An 11,688-nucleotide genomic window follows, 5' to 3' on the forward strand; every position below is an offset into this window, starting at 1 on the left:
CTTCAGAATTACTTTCCTGGACTCTACTGTCAACAGTTCTAAATTTGTATGAAATTGTAAAAAAAAAAAAAAAAGAAAAAGAAAAAAAAGTGCACTATCAGAATATAAATGTAGGTCTCTTTTATTGGGATACAGCTGGAAACGCTGCTCTAATAGTAAACGTCATCAGTAATGAGAGTTGTAGAAAAAGGGTCAAATGCTTTGTTCACCTGTAGTTAGACTATGATAAAAAAAAAAAAAGACATTTGCTGTGCATATCTCTGTGGTGCGAGATTCAAACTTAAGAGATACATGCTCCAGTTTTTTAATTTCCAGTGTTTAAACCCATTTTAAAAATCCAGCTTTACCTGCCTATGAAACTACATCTTCTCAGGTATAAGAAAATGTAGCAGTGTACTGAGCAGCAGGGAAAAATTAAACAGTATGATGAATAGCTCTGAAAAGGCAAACTTGTGGTGCCTTGGAAGAAGGGAAAAAAAGAAGAATACAGGGACCTCACCTCATTTTTGCAAAGAGTTCTGACTGTTCGCCTCTTTTTTTACAGGTGGGGATTTGTTCCAGTGATTCCCTTTTCAATCCCTGCATTGCCATTGTACGCACAAGTCACTTCAAAGTCATACAGAGTGATGACATTTGTCCTACAGTGAAGCATTTATGGTCCTGATGAAAGTTCATTCTTCCAGAATGATGACAGTAGTTGCTAAAATAATTGGTGCGCTTCCAAAAAAAAAAAGACCCCAAATAGATATTCTAGCCACCGGGCACATGCACAGGTTGGTAATGTTAATTATAATATTACCAAAATATTTTGGAAAACACAACAGATGGAGTTTATTTTGCATAGTGTTCCAGAAATCTGTGGTTCAATGCCTTACTGACAAACTTATTTTCAGTGTTTCTGTTATCAGCCAACTGACATACATTGGTGTGTAGTACAACATAATGACTAATCAGCAAACTGCTGTATTAACAGCAAAAGCTACAGTTCTCTAAAATTCAGAGTTTCTGTATTTTTATCATTTTGTTGCGCTAAAAAGATATGGGAAGAAGAGAACTAGCACATCTCTCCCCTAGTGTGCATTCTGAGGAGTAATGCAGTATTCATTATTCTTTTTTCGATGCAATGGCCTATTTCCTTGTGTTCACATTAGTAAGTTTGGCTCATTTGTATAATGATTTATCACAGGTAGCCAAGTTCACATTACCTTTTAAGAGATCTTCATTTCTCCTGCACAGAGAAAAGTGTATAAAAACTGTGTAATACAAAACAGCTGACCAAAAAATGTTCAAAATTGTCAAAATATCTCAAGTACTGAGAATACCTTCACATCCAGTGCAGGTGACATTTGCTTCCAGCTAATGGTGCTTGAATCCAATATTATTTTATCCCCGTTTTCACAGGAAAAATACGCCTAATTTGAGTGTATCTTTTGATCATTTATTTATCTAGGTATAGTTTTCTAAAAGCTTCCTGGCAGGGTTACTCTGTAGATTTGGTAGAGGAACATGTAGCACATAAGACTCTACACTGAATGTGGCAGACAGACAAACAGAGAGCAGGTGCTGGCTCATCTTTTACAAACAGCCACTGTGACACCTAGTGGCGATTAGTTATTCTCTTGAGGTCTGCTATCACTGTGCAGCAGATGCTGTATTATTTCTGATCAGACCATCAGACTGCACCAGAGATAAACTATAAATCATCCTCAGCAATATAACATCAGTGTGTACACAGTGTGCACTGATATTTGCAAGCTAGTATTTTTGTTCATCGATACACGTCAAGTTGGATGGAGAACAGATTCATTTTGTGTCAGTTTGGAAATGTCACTTGGACATTTGTTTAGTTATTAAAAAACCCCAAAAGGATCACTTGCAACAAATTGGTGGTCATATCTGTTTGCACGGTTGCAAATAAAGAGGAAAGCCCCAACATCAAAATTCAACTAAAATACCTGGAAAGATTTTTTTACTCCCAGATGAACAGAATTTCAGTAACAATTCACAGAATGACACATATGACAATGATCTTTATTTTTTAAGAAGAACGAACTGAAACACATAGAAAGTGAACATTTGTCTTCTTATATCATTGTGTGTAACTGTGTGTGAATTATGTAAAGATATACTGACTGTAGACACAGAAATGTACTCGGAACCATGTAAGTGTTGCTTAACACTTCAACAGGTGCTGACAATGTATATTTTTTAAATCTTAAGGTTAAGTTCAATATTAAAATCACAGTATTTATTTATCAGATAGCAATTATTTCATCATATAATTAAATACCAAAGATTTATTTGAAATGGTCTTTTTTCCAAAATGACCTTTCAAAGGGCTATGTCAACACATGCCTGAAAAACAAAAACAAAACAAAAATAATATAATTGAATTAATTATGACATTTATTTCTTCAAAACGTCCACCGTGTCCAAATACATTTCAATAAAGAATAATGTGAAGTCGTAAAAAAATAAATATACAGTATATGGATTTACCCAGTGGTTTTACGTATAATGTGTTATGTGGAACATAATAATCACAGGCTGAATTTAAATCAATATACCCCATAAGGATTTATAATAATCTGTTTTTTTCTTAATTGCAGTTTTATGTTTCGTTCTAGTGAGCTTTGATCCAAGGATAAATTCTTTCAGAATAAGACAGTACACTTTGCTATTAGGTGAAATGACTAATGATGTACACTGTTTAGCTTTAAATGCATGTATAAAAAATTTTTTAAACCAGGTGCATGAATCTAAATACAAATTATACATTTATTTCTTTTTCTTACATAGCAAAAAAAAAAGGTACATCTTTCAGGATGTGCTGAGGTATCTTTCGACGTGTTCTGTCGCTGTGATGAGGCGGAGATGAAAACGCCGTGTTCCTGTAGTATTCGCACTGTGTGTAATTCAGCTCGCGCGCAGCTCTGTGGTGAAAATATTCTGTTTGGTCTGAAGACATTACCACAGACCCTCACAGTCTGCCTGATAGTCTGTCCTCACGTTCTGATTTAAACCAGTTTACCAATTCCATTATGCTAAGCCCGAACACTGGTTGGGAAATGATGAACGATTATGTGAAACACATAATCTCCCTGCTGCACCATCATTGCAATATGACAGCCAAATTTCATTCATCCTATCCAATTTCTTCCTTATTTAAGGAAAGAAAATTACTGGTCCCAGTAATCAGATATGTAGTGAGGCTGTGTGCAGGAGTTAAGCCCACTCCCATTAGGCTTTCTGCCTTCTAGCTCTGGCTGTAGTCAAATACACGAACACACAGACACACACACACACACATACAAAAAGACAGATACACATGTTCCACATGTCTGACCCTCCTCAGTTCTCACATCCCCTTTTCACCCATTTCAAGGACTATTATTTGGCCTTGATATATTCTCTACAACATCATCCGTTAGCGATGCCAGTTTGAAACACAGTGGCCCTTAAGTGGTTTAGAGAGCTGCAGACAGGCAGTTCTCTCACACACACACACACATGCACGCACACACACACACATCTCCTCCTCTCTTTTCTCTCTTCTGAAAGAGGCATGTACAAATGTTCATTTTCCAAACAACATCATCATTTTAGAAATTGGGCTAAATTAGATAAGAATGCAATTTTGTCTCTTTTGCCAATGATTATCCTTTGACAAAAATCTAATGTATTGACAAGATATTATTGGGGACCAATATTTGCTCCCTTCTGTCTATGTTTCTCTTTCTGTATCTGTGGAGCCAAATCACCAACGAGCTGCCACATTAAACACCGTGTCATTTATTGCTAATAGACTCTGGATATCATAAGCCCTCAGTGAGCGACAGTGTCATAAACAGAGGGACGAGTGTTGAGCCTATGGCTGTTTGTTCTCCTCCACACATGTCCAATTTCGCTTTCCAATTGGGAATGCATTATAGGTGTAATTGAAAATTAGCAGTACATCTTTTTTTTTCTTCTTTTTTTGAGGGGTAATTTATCAGGCCTCATTGTTCCTGTGTGACACCTCCAGGGCCTGTTTCTAACAAGGAGCCTGGAGCACCGGGAGGCTTTCTGCTTGCCCGGGCCCCACAGCGCTCTCTGTGCTTTGTCACTAATTGTGGCCTCCTCTCCACTGAATTGTGATTCGGCTAAAAGAGCTTGTTGGCTCGATGCAATGAAGCTGCCGGTGATGCTCTCACCATTATCAAAGATACTCTTGATCTTTTCAAAAGCAGGAAATAGATTTTTTTCACTCCCCCCCCCCCCCCCCCCCCGTTCAATCACACAGAGGGTTGGAAGAGAAGGGGGGAGAAAAAGTAATTTGCAATGCGTCCATTAGTTCTTCATTAAAGCAAGATTAAATTGCACCTCAAATCACATCTGCCTTTTCTAGAGTAAAGGGTGACAGTTTTAGGGCCAAAACTAATTACTAGTGCCAATGAATGAGAGAGGAAAACAGGGCTGTTTTTACATGAGATAGTGTGGCCTGTCATTATATTCAGACTAATTCCACTCTGCCTGCTCTCTTAATGAGACCAGAACGTCCTCACATCTCTCTCTCTCTCCCCCTCGCTCTCTTTCTCTGTATCTGCGCTCGCTCCAAATGTATAATTTTGATAGCACTTGGAGTTTGCATTAATTAATTTTTCTGCGAGACCTGCTACAAGTGCCAAATCTGTGATGCTCTGAATTATCATTTAGAGAGAAATGGAAGACAGACAGATGCGGACGGAGAGACGGGCACAGCAGAAGACAGTTAACTGAAAACAGCGAGGAAGAATCAAAGCGAGACAAATGCTAACTTTATTCATCTGCCATTGACGACATGTCAGGCTTGATCAGACAGCTGATGTATGGTTTTGTTTTAAAATGCACACTTTGTGGAGGACAGGGAACCTATAGAGCGAGGAGCAAAATTACAGCTACCTTATGGTTTTGATGATTCACTGTAAAGTCAAACTGCAGCCACAGGAATTCTTCCTGTGCCTTGTTGTAAGATTGCACTTTTTCACTGGTAATTTGTTATAGTTTGATAGCATTGTATGAATAGAAATGCATCGTAGCTTCAGTGATGGGCATACATCGCGTCCAGTTTGACAAATTTACGATTCTGACATTGTAAAACTGGCTGCAGGGTTTTGCTACTTAAATAATATGAATTGCTATGAATTGAAGTCCCTTGTAGTTTTGTGCTAGGCATAATCAGTTTCATTAATAGTCTTTTATGAACAGGAAGTTCATAGGAACTTCCTCTGCACTCTTCATTTCTGCACATCTTAACTGATGGAAGGAACCCCCCCCAAATGTATCCTTTTCCCAACTCCTCAGCACCTTTTTTCCACTCCGGCTTCCCCCCACCTCCGCTCAGATCGACAGACGCTCCTCTCCGGTGTTGGAGGTTGAGGGTGGTTAGATTAGTCTAAGAGCTGAGAGCAGTCAAGTCTCACAAACAGGATTTAGCATGTTGTCTCATAGTGGCAGCTCTGCCACTGGATCACATGGTTCTGATGAGCCCCGGGGCATAACATGCTTATGGCAGATACACTGCGATTTACAGAGACAGGAGAAGTGCAGAGTACACCAACTTAACATGTGTGCATTTGTTAGCGGTGCACAAAGTTGAGATGTTGGCATCTTTAAATGAGTCAACAATGTTGTGAGGCTTTACCCCTGCGCTGTGTATAAATCTCTTAATGCACCTTACAGGCTTTTCAGAGTTGCCAGCTGATTAGCCCTCTCAAGACGATTTTTGCCATCCTTAAATTTTTTTTTTTTTTTACATACAGTGCATTTTTCACCCCTCGCGAGGTATCAAACCTCCTTTCCTTGCAAAAAAAAATATATGCACTAGCACTAATTTTTTTAAGCAGAGGAATCACCCCACTGGTTTCTGCTGAAGCGAGATTTGGCTGCAGAGACCGCGTTGGTTCCAGAAATTCAAACCTCATACCATTCCAGGCTGGGCTTATCCTAAGCTTGTTAGTATGTGCGATGCCGGGACCGATAGGGACCTCTACATTACCATAACGCTGCTGAATTAACTATGATCTTCCACTGCACCGGGAGGAAAACTGGCCTACAGAAGTTTTGCAATATGCTGTGCAGGATATTATGATAACATGCAATAATAAATGTTTATAATCTACTTAGTGGAAGACCAGGGTTCAAATATGTTTCTATATTAAGCTTATTAATGCTCCTCACAGATTTCCTGTTCCACTATCAGAATGGCAGAGTGAAATATGCACAGTTAACCAGAAATGGGAAAATAAAAGGTCCCCCTGAGTGGTGATTAATCAAAGTGGAGGTTGTGCATTAATTTGTCACACGGCCGAGAGAAATGCCATTCTTAAAATGTAGCTTATGGTGCTACATTCGCAAACATTAGGTGTATCTTAAGGGTTGTCTCTGAGAATTTAGGGCCTTGTGGGAGCTAATATTCTCAATTGTTTTGGATGTTATTTGGAGAAATGAAAAATTGCTAAAAAGTTGATGTATATTTGCTAGGAAGGTTATACCTAATGGTTCCTACTCAGCTTTGAACCTATGTGGTCAGATGATTTCCTGTTCTCAGATGTCCTATGTAATCTAAAATAGAAAGCTATGGCGAATCAGGAAATAGTTCATGGTTAGTGACTCTTGTTTAGAATTGATTTAGAAGCGACGTCCAGCTTGGGCCATGCCAGCTTCTTCCCTTTCATTTCTACTTTTTTGGGTTAGCTACGCTAAGCTAAGTTCACATTTCACTGGAAGGTTGGCATCAACTTTCTCATCCAGTTCCCAGTAAGAAAGCAAATAAACACTTAGCATAATGTCTAATTAAAAGTTCTAGGATTAGACGATGTAGCCGTAGCTGCTTTAACAAGACTCTTTACCTCACAAATTAATAATCAATCCCTGCGGCAGCTCATAGCCCTCCCTGACCCTGCTCCTTTAATCTGCTGGTGAATGTTTCTGCAGAAAATACCATAAGGCCCGTACACGTTTGAGACGCATTAGTCGATACACTCCTAAAGTATCCTTATTATACTGCTCGTCTTATTTTGATAAACAGTAATTTGATGTCATGGAGGACAGTAAGGATTGAATGGGACTTGTCTGTCTATTTGCCTCTCTGCCATTCACACCACTTCTCTCATGGGTTAAGACTCCCCTCTCTCCCTCTCGCTCCCTTTCTCTGTGTTGACACATATACATATCACACACCGGGATTAGTATGACGGTGACTGTAACAAACCTCTCTTTTGAAAAAAAAAAAAAGAAAGAAAGAAAGAAAAAAGGGGGAGAAAGCGCCCTATTCTATAGTGGAGGTGCCCAGCCAGAAAATAGCATACTTAGACAACAATGGCGTGGTAAGTACCTTAGCAAGGATCAGCGCTGGCAGAGTGAAACACATTACAAAACAATGGCTGACTGCCTGCCTGCTTGGCTGCTTGGCTGGCTGTCAGGAGGAGCCCTGGAAGCTGCCATGAGCTGCCATGCTGTTATTTGTCAGGGGGGGGAAAGAGAAAAGGAGACAGAGACACACATCATCATCTCGCTACTCATCGCCGTAAACACTGGTGTGAATGACTGGTCACAGAGAGTATAATCCCGCCTGCAGACGCGTCTCCCATGATCCCCCTCGGCAAAGTGGGCGCGTGATGTTGTTCCTCTACATGACAACAGCATGGGATGCTGAGGTAACAGGAAGGGTGATTGAAGAGGGCTCAGTTATAAATGCGCTTTGATCTGAAGTTTCATGTTTGTTTTTTTATTTTTTAGATATTGATTTGATTGATTTACAAAGTCTTTGATGGAACATGAAACTGAAACATGAAGTTTGATGCTTAAAATTACAAAATTAAAGCATAGAAAATAATAATAATCAATTGACCGTTTAAGTTGTTTTGATCATCAATCGTCTGTTTCCTGCATCATAAATGTTTGGTAAGCTTAACGATTGGGCAGAATCTGTCAATCTGAACATGTTGACTCATTGACAAAGCCCTCATTGCATCTGAAGGGTAGCACGTTAAATTTAGATAAACTAGAAATAGCTCTGGATGTGGTGCAAAAAAAAAAAAAAAACAAAGAAAAAGAAGATCAATAATGCAAACAGATGAAGAAAAACCAATGCTCATTTTAAATAAATGACAAATAATCCTGCTGCTGAATTATGCTTAAAGCACCCTGAGAATATACAGCAATTATTAACCTTCATATCATGCGTTCAGAATTACACATTTACATTCCAATATTTTGATAGGATCTAAATCAGGAAGTCAAATATATTCCAGTTTTATTATTGGCTCAATAATGACTTGAGATTGTTTAATGCCAGTTAAAAGTGGAAAAGGGGGCTTCTGTTTAAAAAAAAAAAAGAAGGCAGGGGGGAGGAGCGTTACTAATGATATAAGAGTGAATGTTGGAGCATCTCCTGGAAATCTGGCAGAAATCCTAATGTCACTCCTGTCCCTCTTTTAATGCAAACCAAATGAGCCTGCACTGTAATAAGAAGCTTCCCAGAATTAGTTTCCGTTTGCAGAAAATTGCAAGAAAAAAAAAAGCTCCCTAGTACCTTTATCTATGAATTTCACTCCAGCATAAGCAAAAAAAAAAAAAAAAAGCAAAAAAAAAAAAGGGGGGGGGGGGGGCAGACCCTCCTCTGACATTATTTGGATGACGTGCCATCAGTGGAAGCAGCAAGAAATAACATTGTGCAAATTCTATGCATGTTAATGATAAATAGGAATCCACCTGCTCACAGATAAAATGAGTTTAATTTCCCCCCCTCCTCCCCTCCACGCGTGCCCATGTGCCTGCCTGGCCTCATAGAAATTACTTATGCACAGCTATTATTAAAATAGGGCCAGAGCAAATGAGAAAGAAGCGCTATCTCTGGAGAGCGTGGCTGGGTTTTAGACTGCCGCTGCTGGTAGCTGCTGCCGCCAGGACTCCCTGCTTCACACAGTCAGCGATTCTTCCACACGCACACACATGTGCAAACACAGGAGCCCGAGCAGATGCACCTCACCTCCTCTCAGCTCTTGTGGCAAGCTCTGACCCTGTATTTACTAAATTAACTCAAATCCCTTTTTTATTTTTTTGAGTCGGGAGTTTTTCAGTGTAATGGAATTTTGCAAGCTTTGTGAGAACATCTATTTTCACAAGTGTCTGTCTGCGTGCATGCTAATATGCACTTATATACCGATGGGAGATGTGTGTGTGTGTGTGTGTTAGAGCGTACATTTGTACTCTTGGGCTTGCACGCCTGTTTTTGTATCCGAATGTAATTTTGTTGTTGGAAGGAAATTTCCTTTGGGTGCACAATGTGCTCGTCCCTGCATCTTCAGAGTAACTGAGGCTATAACAATAGAATGCTGAAGACTTAGAAAATATCAGCCATAAGTGGTGACTCAAATATTTATGTATGCATGGAGGAATGCAGATGGAAAGATGACAATTGGGAAAGGCAAGAGGGAACAGAAGCAAAGTGTAAGAAAAATCTTCTATTAAAAAAAAGGAAAAAAGAGGTCATGACGGAAGTGTTTTTGTTCAAAGGTTGCTGTATGCTCTCTGTCACCTCTGCTCCATTAGCAAATCAACACATTCCTCTCATCTCTCACTTTGGCCTTGAACACTTGCAGAACATTCATCCTTTTCATCCACATGAGTTGAAGGATGTTCTGATGACTGGCTGCACAGCCTCTCTCTACTCTGAACCCTTTGCCTTCTTTGTGGCTGTGATTCAATAATCAGCTAGAGGATGAAAAAAGAAAAGAAAAACAACACACAAACTCATTAGGTGAAAAAAATCCAAATTGGAAGTGAACTGAACATTTGAAGGTTACATCCTAACATTGTTTGACAACAGAGCTGCTAAAACTGGATAACAAGAAGAATGTAATAAGCTTTGTGCATTTTATATTTTTTTTTTAAAAAAAGTTTGTACTGTATCTACAGAGCAAAAAATAGTTGAACATTAATATCTCTGCCAAAATGCAAAGGAGGAAATAAAAGAAACAATGTGCCATTAGGGCCAACTTGAAACATACACAGAATAATGATGCGCTAAGATGTTTGCATTTTGTCTTGAGGCTTCCTGCTGTGTGTATGGGCTTTCTAATGACTGCTCGCTGTGAGGGAAAACAGCCCCTTGGGGACGTTAAGAATCTAATAAATGAGGTTCACTCTCCACTTCATGCACTCTCAGGGCAGCAATTATGTCAAAACAGTGTTTATGGTGGTAACAGTAAAGAATTTTTCTGCCCTCTGTAGACGGGCCCTTTGGTTCTTGACAGGATTTCTGAAGTTGAAATTACTGTGTGGTTATGTCACTTTATAATGCGCTAACCTATAGTTTGCAAATGCTATGGTTATTATTGTCAGTGTGAGCACAGAAAGTAAAAGCCTGAATGCACGTGATTGTGTTGACACACTTGAGCATGTGATGTCTGCAACACGTTATTTAAGAATATAAATAATGTTCTTTTAATGTAATTATCGTGCGCAGTGTTGTGCTAAGGGCTGTATTTTGCTCTACAGCAAGCAAAAGCATCACAGCTGGATCAAATTTGTGGAAAGTCTTTCTTTTGACCGCAAACACTAAATATATGTTTTTAAGGAGGGCGAGGGTGGAGAGAGTAGTAGGGTGGGGGAAGGTGAAGGGTCACACCAGCTCTTGGAAATAATATTAAGGGGTTAAAAAATTCAAATTTGGGGTGTACACCAAGATTTTTCCCCTCTTGCATCACACTAAAGTACTGACAGCTAGATTAAGCTGCTTTTTTTTTACAGCTGTAATCTACTGTAAAAAAAAACAAAGTGTTGCAGTGCTGTAAAGAATACACTACACAATACTATTCTTAGCTCTTGGTTATACTGTTATCTCCAAGAAGAGTTTATTACTCCAAAATATAACTGCATGTCCTTGCTCCTGCTCGCTTTCTTGCATTTCCTCTATTCTTTGAATGACAACTTTTAAAACAAATTCACAGTTTTTTATAAATTCCCCTACAGATGAACAGTGGCTTTGTGCCTCTTAAATACATGGATCACAATGGAAGCCCTTTGCTAGCCAAAACCCTAACACAGTTCTGGATTACACAACCGCTGGAAATATGAAAACAACTTTGCAGTCACAAAAATCACGGTAAAATACCATAAAAACACAAGTGTCTTCTTGTTAATATAAAGTGTTCAAGTGCATTAATGCAAAAATGGTACAAACTGTGCAAAAATTTCCTGCAAGTTGGCAAAATATAACCAAGTGTTCACTTAGTATGACAATACTGTACGGCACATTCTTTTCTTAATCATGTTTTAGTTCCTTGAGATGTGTAGCTCTGTGTGGGAAAGAAAGCTGATTTGAAATTTATATTAACTGAATGTGTTACGTACACTACAAATGAAAAACAATAAGAATGATAAATAGCAAAGAAGCTGGATTCAAGTGGACAAAAAAGGGCACAAAAACAAACCAACAAACAATCAAACATATGTATATTATAGTCTGTAATGGGCCAATGTGTGGCCACTATTTGCCTTATCGCCTGGTTATGATGTGTATGGTATAGAAATAATGTAATATATTCTATATGAAAAGTCATATGGGGAAATTCATTGGATTGGCACATGATTTGAGAAGTGAACTTTAAACTGTTGTACACTTAAAAATAATATACTAACAATTTAGCCAAGCAGAACATACGT

This window comes from Astatotilapia calliptera, chromosome 17 (assembly GCF_964374335.1).
Source record: "Astatotilapia calliptera chromosome 17, fAstCal68.1, whole genome shotgun sequence".
NCBI lineage: Eukaryota > Metazoa > Chordata > Actinopteri > Cichliformes > Cichlidae > Astatotilapia > Astatotilapia calliptera.